General features: G+C 43.0%; 1 protein-coding gene across 5 annotated transcripts in view; it reads right to left on the reverse strand.

Moving 5' to 3' along the window:
- Window positions 1–12,115, reverse strand: part of Naa35 (N-alpha-acetyltransferase 35, NatC auxiliary subunit) — a 58,743-nt gene that overhangs the window by 45,561 nt on the left and 1,067 nt on the right. The gene's annotated exons all lie outside the window — the stretch shown is intronic.

The following is a 12,115-nucleotide window of genomic DNA, read 5'->3' on the forward strand; positions in this document are numbered from 1 at the left end:
GTAAAATATTTTCAAAAGGATCCTAACAGTTAAAAACTAAAAGGCCAGTGAGCAGGCTCAGCTGGTAAAAAGTGTTTGCTGCCATCCCTAGGCCCTGTGTGATGGGAGAAGAGAATCAATTCCTCCCACACGTGTATACTATGACATGCCTGTGAGTTCACGTGTGCTCTTGCAGGACCAAAATTTGATTCCCAGCTCACAAATGCCTGCAAATCAAACTCCAGGAGACCCAGTGTTCTTTTCTGGCTTCTGTAGGCATTTTATGTGTGCATGCACACATGTAGGTATACAAACACACAAAGAAAAATAAGAACTTTCAAAAGTTTTCAAAAAAAAAAACCACAAGTAAAATTTTCCAGTTAAGAAAAGAGACACCAATCCATATACAGAAGGCATTTAGAACACAAAAAAGACAAGACCAGAAAAGAACCTCCTTTTGTCATGTTAACTGAAACACTAAATATACAGAGCAGAGGAATTATATTAAAAGTGCCAAGAGAGAGCACCACATCACACCCAAAGGCAGGCCCCACAAAATAGCAGGCTTATCAAATGAGAAGATCCTGGGAAGATGAATTTCAAGATCTGAACAATAGCCACCAGCTCAAATTACTATAGCCTGCAAAGCTATCTGTCATAAAAAAAAAAAAGGAGAAATAAAATTTTTTTTACTGTAATAAAAACAGACTAAAGGAATTTATAACAACCCAGACAACTTTATAGAAGATACCTAAAGGAATCCTTTAGGCTGAAGAGAAAAATAGCTATTTACAAAGCTGGAGAAGAATAAACCATGCTAGAGTAATAGTTAAGAGGAGGACTGTAATAAGCACAACAAAATCAAGAGAATAGTGTGAATAAATTCACTTTCAGTAACAACTCTGAAAAGTAAGAGAGACCAGTAGATAAGACTGAGATGTCTTAGCTACTGTTGTATTTCTGTGAAGAGAACGGTCCTAGAGAGGGTTACTACTGCTTTGAAGAAACACCATGACATAAAGTAACTGGGGGAAGAAAAGGTTTATTTCACTCACAACTCCATATAATAGTTTAAAAGCAGTGTGGACAGGAACTCACCCAGGGCAGGAACCTTGAGGCAAGAGCTGAGGCAGAGGCCGTGGAGGATGCTGCTCACTGGCTTGCTCCTCATGGCTTGCTTACTCTGTTTTCTTATAGAGCCCAGGAGTGGCCCCAGCCAACATGGCCTGGACTCTCCCCGATCAACCACTAATTAAGAAAATGTCCTATAGGCTTCCTAAAGCCTGGACTCATGAAGGTGTTTTTTCAATTGAGGTTCCCTCCTCTCTGGTGACTCTAGTTTGTGTTGTATTAATATTAAACCAGCCATCAGACACCATGACCAAGGTAACTTATGGAGGGAAGCATTTAACTGGGACTTGCTTTTAGTTCCAGGGAGGTAGAGTCCATTTCCATCAGGGCAGGATGGAAGCATGGCAGCAGGTAGCAAGGCACAGCACTAGAGCAATAGCGGAGAACTTACACTTTATTCTCAAGTTGGAGGGAAAGTGAGCAAGACTGGGCCTGGTCTGAGCTTTTGAAACCTCAAAGTCCACCCCAGTGCCATTAACTCCTCCCAAGGCCACACCTCCTAATCCTTCCTAAACCATCCACCAACTGAAAACAAGCATTCAAATCTATCATCATTCACATTCAAAGCATCACAAACAGAACTGGCCTGCAGAAATGCTCAGATAGGCAGTCCCACTGGGGAGGTGGCCTTGGGTGCTGGTAAGAAAGCAGGCTGAGGCTGCCTTTTAATCCAAGCAAAAGGCAGAAGCAGGTGGATCTGAGTTCAAGACCAGACTGGTCTACAGATCTACAGATCGAGTTCTAGGACAGCCAGGACTACACAGAGAAACCCTATCTTGAAATAATAAAAAAAAAAAAAAAAAAGAAAAAAGAAAAAAGAAAAAAGAAAGTTGTCAGGAGCCATAATGGGACAAGCTAATAATTAGCAGGTGATCATCCTGAAATGCTTGCCTTGGATTATTATATAATCTTCAACAAGTGAGCCCTTATTCAGCAAGGCTGTAAGGGATTTATTTTAGGAAAGATTCCTACTGTTGATATGCTTTTCCTATTATTATTAAACATATGTAACAATCACTAAGCAATAGCACACCCCTTTGGAGCAGATCTCTGCAGATCCACGAAGATGTACTGTCTTGTAGTGATGCTATATAGACAAATAGATGACTTCTTAAGTCTTAACAATGATCCTATAAGAATTCCTAAACTTGTATCAATGATTATTATTAAGCTCTTTTATATCGGGACTGCTATTAGGTCCCTTTCTGATAGTCAAAACTGCAATGAGAACTCTGCCAGTCTCCCAAATGTCATCAGTCAATTGCTCTTAGATAGTAACCAGACTTTCTCCGGCTCAGAGCACATTCCAAAAGGTTGTAAAACAATTAACCAAAGGTCACTAAAAGGGAACTAACGATTTATTATAGGTGCTAGGACAGAAGACAAAATATTGCCTGGGTTTATCTATACAAAACTTCACTAATAACTTAAAGTTTTAAACCTTCAGTGAACCTGTGGAGCTAGACAGGTGATGGATGTTTAGCCAGATAATTACTCCTAATGGATATGCATGTAAACATTCTCTGTTGTAAACTTCTATTTCAACTTATGATTTGATTTTTGTTATGAACTTGTGATGAACTTTATGACATGTGATCATGTATTCTGAAAGGTGTATAAGTACTGAGGACAAAGAGATGAGAGGCACACAGAATAGAGAGATACAATGGAGAAATAGAATAGGATTTTTTTACCTTTCCCCACTTAGAGTAGTATATAGAATAGAAGTTTTCCTTTTCCCCACTTAGGGTCTTTCCACTTCCCCCTTAGATAGCTTTCATAGAAAACTTTTAACAACTTAGTAATAAATGCTATAACCACATCTCTAAGTGTCTTTTCTTCCTGCTACCACAGAGTAGCAGGTATAATAAGTTAGAGCCTAGCAGTTCCTGCTGAGATAGTACAAAGGCTATTTACTTAACCCTTTGCTGTTTTGGGGATGAGGTGCTAAGTGCCAGAAGCTGCAGTTTCTGGCCTCAGAGGAACACAGAAGGCAGGTCAGCTACAGTAGCACAGTAATGTAAATAAGTAAACTTTTATTATACAGCAACCCTAAACCAACCCTAACCAAGTCTTACCCCCTGCCGATGTGATGCTCTTTTCCCCCTCCACTGCCTTAAGTAAAGAACCAGCTGCCTTAAGTAAAGAACTAATGACAAGAAGACTTCCCTACCAAGCTTCCCCCACCCCCACCCCCAGAAAGCCAGTAAGCAAGACTCCTCCATGTTTTCTGCATTACTACTTCTAACCTCCAGAATCTTGCCCCAATTTCCCTCAGTTGAGGCAAATTCTTACCTGGGAAACTCTTATCTGCCAAAGTTGCTTTTGGTCATACTATTTTATCACAACAATATAAACCCGGAGTAAACTCTTTCCACGGAGTTGGAGGGATGATGGCCCAGTGGTTAAGAGTCACTCTTGCAGATCCTGAATTTAATTACCAGTACCCACACGGTGGCTCATGACAATCTGTAATGGGTCTGATTCCCTCTTCTGGTGTGCATGAAAACAGAGCACTCACACATACACATAAAATAAATAAATCTTAGAAAGAAAAAATACCAAAAGGGTAAAACCAAAAAATTTCTGTTTTTAAAAAATGTGCCTAAGTGTTTGCCTGCACATGTATATGTACATCATATGTGTGCCTGGTGCCCACAAATGCCTGAGGAAATATCATATTCCTTGAAACTGGAGTTATGGATGTTGTAGGCCACTATCTGGACACTGGAAACCGTGCCCTGGTCCTGTACGAGAGCAGCCAATGCTTTTAACCACTGAGCCACCGCTCACCGCTCTGTCCGTCTTATCAGATCTTCAGCAGTTTGCTTTCTGTTGCTATAATAAAATAATGACCAAAGGGAACTTGGGGAAGAAAGGGTTTATCTGTGTGATGGTTTGTACATGCTCGGCCCAGGGAGGGGCACTATTAGTAGGTGTGGCCCTGTTGGAGTAGGTGTGTCACTGTGGGTATGGGCTTTAAGACCCTCATCCTAGCTGCCTGGAAGCCAGTCTTCTGCTAGCAGCCTTCAGATGAAGATGTAGAACTCTCAGCTTCTCCTGCACCATGCCTGCCTGGATGCTGCCATGTTCCTGCCTTGATGATAATGAACTGAACCTCTGAGCCTGTGAGCCAGCCCCAATTAAATGTTGTCCTTTTAAGAGTTGCCTTGGTCATGGTGTCTGTTCACAGCAGTAAAACCCTAACTAAGACAGAAATTGGTACCAGGGACTGGCGTACTGCTGTGATAGACCTGACCATGCTTTTCTTTGGAGGAATGTGGATTTTGGGACTTCGGAAAGCAGTGGAATGTTTTAAGTTGGGCTTACAGGTCTATCCTACTAGGGATATGGAAGACATTGCTACTGAGAGTGATTTGAACTGTGAAGACCTAGCCCAAAAGGTTTCAGTAGAGAAGAATTTCAGAATGTGGCCTAGAGTATGTTTTTGTGGTATTTTGGTGAAGAATGGGCTACTGGTCTGAAGAGTCTGTCTGAGGCTAAGGTCTTCAAAGAGACTCAGATTAATTGCATTGACAAATGAAGTCTCAGAAACACCCATCATAGACTTTGTTTTCTGGTTAAGTCTCATGGAGAGGATATTAAACAAGCATAGCAAGCTTAGAAAGGAAACATAAAATATATGGTTTGAGTATTAATGGGGTACCAAGAAGTCAAATGAAGCTGAATCTTGTGTTCAAGGAGAAAACAAATTAAGGCAGTGGGACTTTGGGTAAGATCCTACCCAACTCAAGTCCAAGTGTATCAAGGACCTCCACATAAACACAGATGCACTGAATCTAATAGAAGAGAAAGTGGGGGAAAGCCTGGAACACATGGGCACAGGGGAGAAGTTCCTGAAAAGACCACCAATGGCTTATGCTCTAAGATCAAGAATCAACAAAGAGGACCTCATAAAATTGCAAAGGTTCTGTAAGGCAAAGGACACTGTCAATAGGACAAAACGGCAACCAACAGGTTGGGAAAAGATCTTTACCAATCCTACATCCGGTAGAGGCTAATATCCAATATATACAAAGAACTCAATAAATTAGATTCCAGACAACCAAATAACTCTATCAAAAAATGGGAACAGAGCTAAATAGAGACTTCTCAACTGAGGAAACTCAAATGGCAAAAAAGCACCTAAAGAAATGTTCAACATCCTTAGTCATCAGGGAAATGCAAATCAAAAAAACCCTGAGATTCCACCTCACACGAGTCAGAATGGCTAAGATCAAAAACTCAAGGGGGCTTGTGAGATGACTCAGTGGTTAAGATGGCTCTTCTGGAGGTCATGAGTTCAAATCCCAGCAAACACATGGTGGCTCAAAACCATCCATAATGAGATCTGATACCCTCATATGGGTGTCTGAAGACAGCTACAGTGTACTTGCGTAAAATAAATAAATAAATAAATCTTTAAAAAAAAAAAAAAACCCTCAAGTGACAGCAGATGCTGGGGAGGATGTAGAGAAAGAGGAACACTCCTCCATTGCTGGTGGAATTACAAGCTGGTACAACCACTCTGGAAATCAGTCTGGCAGCCTCAGAAAATTGGACATAGTACTACCTGAGGACCCAGCTATACTACCCCTGGGCATATACCCAGATGCTCCAACATGTAATAAGGACACGTGCTCCACTATGATCACAGCAGCCATATTTATAGTAGTTAGAATCTGGAAACAACCCAGATGTCCCTCAACAGAAGAATCAATACAGAAAATGTGGTATATTTATACAATGGAATACTACTCAGCTATTAAAAACAATGACTTCATGAAATTCACAAGCAAATGGATGGAACTTGAAAATATCATTTTGAGTAAGGTAGTCACAGTCACAAAAGAACACACATGGAATGCACTCACTGATAAGTGGATATTAGCCCAAAAGCTCGGAATACCCAAGATACAATTCACAGACCACATGAAGCTCAAGAAGAAGGAAAACCAAAGTGTGGATGCTTCAGTGCTTATTAGAAGAGGGAACAAAATATACACAAGAGGAAATATGGAGATAAAGTGTGAAGCATAGATTGAAGGAAAGGCCACCCAGAGACTGCCCCACATGGGGATCCATCCCATATACAGACACCAAACCCAGACACTATTGTGGATGCCAAGAAGTGCTTGCTGACAGGAGCCTGATATGGATGTTTCCTGAGAGGCTCTGCCAGAGCCTGACAAATACAGAGGTGGATGCTCACAGTTAACCATTGGACTGAGGGCAAGGTCCCCGATAGAGGAGCTGGAGAAGGGACTGAAGGAGCTGGAGAAGGGACTGAAGGAGCTGAGGGGGTTTGCAGCCCCATGGAGGAGCAACAGTGTCAACCGAACCACCCCTGCCCTTGGAGCTCCGAAGGACTGACCACCAACCAAAAAGTACACATGGAGGGACCCATGGCTCCGGCCGCAGTGGGGGAGCACCTTCATAGAGGCAGGGGGAGGGGGGTGGGATGGGGGGGGTTCTGAAGGGGAGACCTGGAAAAGGGAAAACAACTGAAAGGTAAATAAAGAAAATATCCAATAAAAAAGAAAAGATCCTACCCAGTTAAATTTAGATCCAGGAATGGTGGTACACACCTTTAATCCAGGAGACAGAGCCATGCAGATCTCTCAGTTCAAGGTCAATCTATAAGTTCCAGGACAGCCAAGCTTAGGCAGTGAGGGAATTGGAAAACAGAAAGCTGGTAACAGAGTAAGGAGGCCCATGTTCCATCCCCAGCAAGCAGCAGAACACGGCAGCTTTGGCCAAGTGACTCTGGCTTTAGTCAAGAATAGAAGGGACTACCCAGGACAACTGACGCTGGTTAGCTGGAGCTAAGAAATTTGTGATTGCGAAGAGACCACCATCAATGAGGTGAAATCTTCTTACAAGTGTTTTCTGAGAGCACAAAGATGTTCCAGAGATAGCCAAGGTTGTACCTCATGCTGCAGCTGTACTTGGTAATGTTTAAGAGTCGCCCAGGTGGTACTGGTTTTGAAGGCATGAAGGGTCATGAAGAGCAGCTGAGACTTGGCACTGTGAAAGGTCAGAGAAGGCCATTGGTGAAGGTGTAGCCTCAGTTGCGGTTGATGACCCAGCACTGAAGGGATCATGCAAAGGATTTGAGGCTTGGCACCATGAAGAGAGCCTACGAGAGGCTATTGGTGAAGCGTAGCTGCCGTGGAAGACCCTAGTGTATTGGAGATGTACCATGGGATGACCACCAAGAACAGCAGCAGCAATGGAGTGGAGTCAACCAGAGCCTAGAGTGCTACAGAGGGCAGAGCTGGAGAAGTGACCCAAGCCCTTTGGAGGAACCCAGAAGATCATGTATGGATCCCAGACATTGGAACAAGAAGCTATAACATTGAAGTTGCCTTAGAGACCCCAAGATGTTCAAGATGCCACAGCCATGGGCTATCTGCTGAGGAAGGCTGCTAACAGGGAGTGGAACCAGCCCAGGAGAAAGAAGTTTGTTGTAATTAACAAAGATGAAAAAGGAGTTGGAGATCTGAAGACTACTTTGACATCAGACATGGAGACAGAGTATGGAGTTTGCCCAGCTGGTTTCCTGTCTTCCTTGGGAATTACAGTTAAGTGATTGAATGAATCTCAAAAGAGACTATGAACTTTAGATTTTTAACATTGTTGAGACTGCTATAGACTATGGGGACTTCAGAAGTTAAGACTAAGTGTATTTTCCATTATGCTATGTTTAGGTATGGCCCCTATAGACTCATGTGTTTGAACGAGCCTATGGGGCCAGAGAATGGCACTATAGGAAAGTGTGGCCCCGTTGAAGCAGGTGTGTCGCTGTGGGTGTGGGCTGTAAGATCCTCATCCTAGCTCCCTGGAAGCCAGTCTTCTCCTAGTGGTCTTCAGATGAAGATGTAGAACCCTCAGCTACTCCTGCCTGAACACTGCCATGTTCCTGCCTTGATGATAAGACTGAACCTCTGAACCTGAAAGCAGCCCCAATTAAATGTTATCCTTATAAGAGTTGCCTTGGTCATGGTGTCTGCTCACAGCAGTCAAAGCCTAACTAAGACAATCTGTCTTACTGTTACAGCCTATCATGGAGGAAGGCATGGCAGGAACTCAAGGCAGGAACCTGGAGTAATGGAAGCACAGACAATGGAGGAGGCACACTTCTTGCTGGCTTGCTTTAGTCAGCTACTTTTCTTATACAGCCCAGGCCCACCTGTCTCCAGATGGAACTACCCTTCATGATCTGGTCCCTCCTGCATCAATTAGTAAATCTAGGTTTGTGTCAAGTTGACAAAAACTAACCAGCACATCTACTAAAAGTAATTACGGTGGAGGCAACAGATCCGACAGTTATCTACAGTGCAATCCTCATTAAATCTCTAATGACACTGGGTCACAGAACTAGGAAAAAATAATCCTAATGTTCATACGGAAACACAAAAGACCAGCAGAGACAAAACAAGTCTCATCAAAAAGATCATTATTGGAGCACTACAGTACCAGACCTTAAACCCTACCATAGAGCCACAGTGGAAAAGACAGCAGGAGTGGAAAAAACCTGACAGGCAGACCAAGAGAACAGAACAGAGGACCCAGAAATAAACTGACACAACTGCAGCTATGGCTACCTGATTTTTGAACAAAGGTGTCAAAACACACACTGGAAAAAGGCAACTTATGCAGTAATGATATTGGCAGAACTAAATATTTATTTTCAGAACAATAAAATTAGATGCTTATCTCTCATCTAGTACAAAATGCAGTTTGAAGTAGACTGAGGAGCTTCCTGCCAAACACAACAACACTGAAACTGCTCGGGGCAGACAGCCTCGATGGAGGCGCAGGCAAGGGCTTTCTGACTAGCACACCAGTCACACAGAAGAGCCTTGAATGGGCAAAGAAACCACTGACAGAGGGAACAGAGCTGATGACGGGAGAGAAAACCCTTGCTTATTATTCTTCAGACAGGGGTTAATATCTGGAAATAAGGAACTCCAAGAATTAAATACCAAAAGAATAAAGTGTCAAACAACAAATGGGCTAATGAACCGAACAGGCCATTCTCAAAAGAATCCTGAGTAGCCAATAACAGTACAAGAAATGTTCAGCATCCTTAATCACCATTAAAACTACTCTGCACCGACACTTTACTCTAGCCAGACTGACTACGATCAAGAAGACGCATGGTGACAAACGCTGCTGCGCATGGAAGGAACCAGGGGCCCTGAGCTCACTGCGGGTGGACTGAAAACCACATAGCCCGATGGAAGTCAGCTAGATTGTCATAAATACAAATAAAGAAAGAAAGAAAGAAAGAAAGAAAGCAACCGAGAACCACCACACTACCCTTCTACATGAATGTGAGCATAAAACCAGAAGGTCTTGTCGCACTAGAGATACTAGTCACAACAGCAAGGGAATGGAAGCAGCTTAGATGCCCACCAACAGATGAACGAATAATGAAAACGCGATATATGCACGCTGTGGAACTGCCTCAGCCATAAGGAAAAATGAGATTTGTAGGAAACTGGATGACAGTAGAAATTAAATCATGTGAAGCAACTCAGGCTCAGAAAGACAAAACCGCGAGTACTGTGTCACATGGGGACCCTAGATTCTAACTTTAATACGTGTATTTATGTGGAAGCAGGTGGAGGTCAGAGACTAGCAAAGGACCCATGAAAGGGCAGAAAGAGACTCTGAAGAAAGGAGGTGTGGAGGGTAACAGGACTAAGTGACAGGACAACACAAACTAAGATACAGGGTACAAGGAGAAGGGGGGAGGGAGGGAGAGGAGTGACATTAAGAGAATCAACCAAAATGAAGTATCTATGAAAACTTGATGAGAAAACTTGTTATCTGTGTGCTAATTTTAAATTATAAACACCAAGAAAAATATATTCTCAATCTCAGGCTCAAAACCTTTCCGACTGCACATTAAGCAAGCTCAAACCAACAAAACAACAGCACTGAAGATTCTCACCTGAAAACCGTTCTGCAGCCAAACAGAATTATTCAGGGTCACCAAAACACAAAATTCTCAGTGGACTCTGGCTCCAGTGGCTTACCTCAATCTAGGGTCATCTCCTCATCCTCACTTACAGAAATGAGACATTTCCTTTAAGATACAACTATCCCCTTTCCCACTTAGGTTTATGGCAACAGCCCTCCAAAATAGATTACTTCAAAACACACACACACACACACACACACACACACACACACACAGATGTGAACCATTTAAAAACCCAAACATTTGAGCATAAAAACTACCACATAACACGGCTCCCCTCCTGGTAGACACAGAGCAGCAGACTTACAGGGTAGACTTAGTCCAGGGTTCTCCCACTATCTCAGAGACAAACTTTAAGTGGACATGTAGTTCAAAACATCAAAGGGACAGAAGGCACATGGTTTCTCCTAGCTGGCTTCCTTTCTACCTGGTGCTACAAGTCTTCACTCCTCTCCTTCAGAGCAGTATTCAAAACCACCTTATTATTACCAAAGGCCTGGCTGGCAAGCAGGTGATCAGGAATGAATACCTTAATGTCCGAGCTTATCCTCTTCCCCGTATCTTCACCACCCTGCCCTGCCGCTCGGCTCACTTTTCCTATCCCAGCACCATATACCCAATCCCTTCACTCACTACAAGACCTTGTATCTTCTCTCAGACCAAGCTCTCTTACTGCTTGTTCCTTCCTCTAGTCTTCAGTCTTCAACTACAAACATGCTCATGTCTATCACTCCTCTGAACATCTATTGCTGGTGAGGGAGAGGGTTTATTGTAGAGGGAAGTCTACATTTCTCAGAACGGTCTTGGGCTCCTCGGCCTCAAGTGATCCTCCTGATTCAAACACCCACATACCTAGGTCTACTAATGGCACCACTAGTATGTGCCACTAAACCCAAATATCACCAAACACTGGACCTACTAGGCGCCATACACAGCTCTATATTCTATAGTTATACACATGAGCTCTGCCATTATCAAGCTGACAATAAGCAACAAACACCTACAATTATGATGATAAACATGGTGTCTCAATTAGTATAGACTTTTCCGCCCACCTGCTTACAGGTGTCCTTTTGAGCTCTTCACCAGGAAGACACATAAAAAGTACAAAAGCTCTCCTAGAACTCACTAGACCAGGCTGGCCTCTCAAACTCAGAGATTCACCAGCCACTGTGCCACCCCACTCCCACCCACCTTGTCCCCAATTTTGGCATTAAAGGTATGCACCACTACGCCCTCCCCAAGAGAGTAAGTACAAAAGTGATATATGGTGGTCTGACACAAAGTAACTCAAGGTGCAGGGAACACAGTTCACAAAGGCCCTGGCAAGGCACCTTGGTGTTCAATGGGATAAGAAGAGTGACTGGAAAGGACAGGGCAATGGGAGAAAACTGAACTCAGCAGTAAGCGGAGACCAGAGCTTAGGAAAACAATGGAGGAGTCTGTATGTTCTTCTACTTCCAATGGGAAGTCACCAAAGGATCTTAGGAGAATAAAAGGACATGACCATTTTTAAATCTCAAACATGCAAAAATTCTTGTACCCAATGAAATGTTTGTACAGGTAAGCACTGCTGTCATGGATTGTCTAACCTGTTGAAGTTAGAAGACTTAGGAAAAAACTGTGTCACAGAGCTGGAAAGAAAGATGAGAGCTGGAAAGATGGCTCAAAGAGCATTTGGTACACAATCATGAGGACCAGAGTTCAAATCCAGCATAAGCCAGGACTCCTGAAAAGGCCTATAACTACCTCTCCAAGGGATCCAACGCCTTATTCTGGCATCCACGTGCACACAAGTGTGCGCACCCTCACACAAATGTACAAATACATAAATAAAAATTTTTTTAAAATCTTCAACATCTGCATTTAAAGTTTTACCCAATATACATCTGCTTTAGACCAAAAGTAAAAGCAGAGAGCAGAGTAATGTATGGTTAACAACATTGAGCCTGACACTGTACTCCTGGCTTGTAATCTCAGAATCCAAGAGGAGCAGTAAACTCAAGGTCATCC

This window comes from Arvicanthis niloticus, chromosome 8 (genome assembly GCF_011762505.2).
Source record: "Arvicanthis niloticus isolate mArvNil1 chromosome 8, mArvNil1.pat.X, whole genome shotgun sequence".
In the NCBI taxonomy this organism is placed as follows: Eukaryota; Metazoa; Chordata; class Mammalia; order Rodentia; family Muridae; genus Arvicanthis; species Arvicanthis niloticus.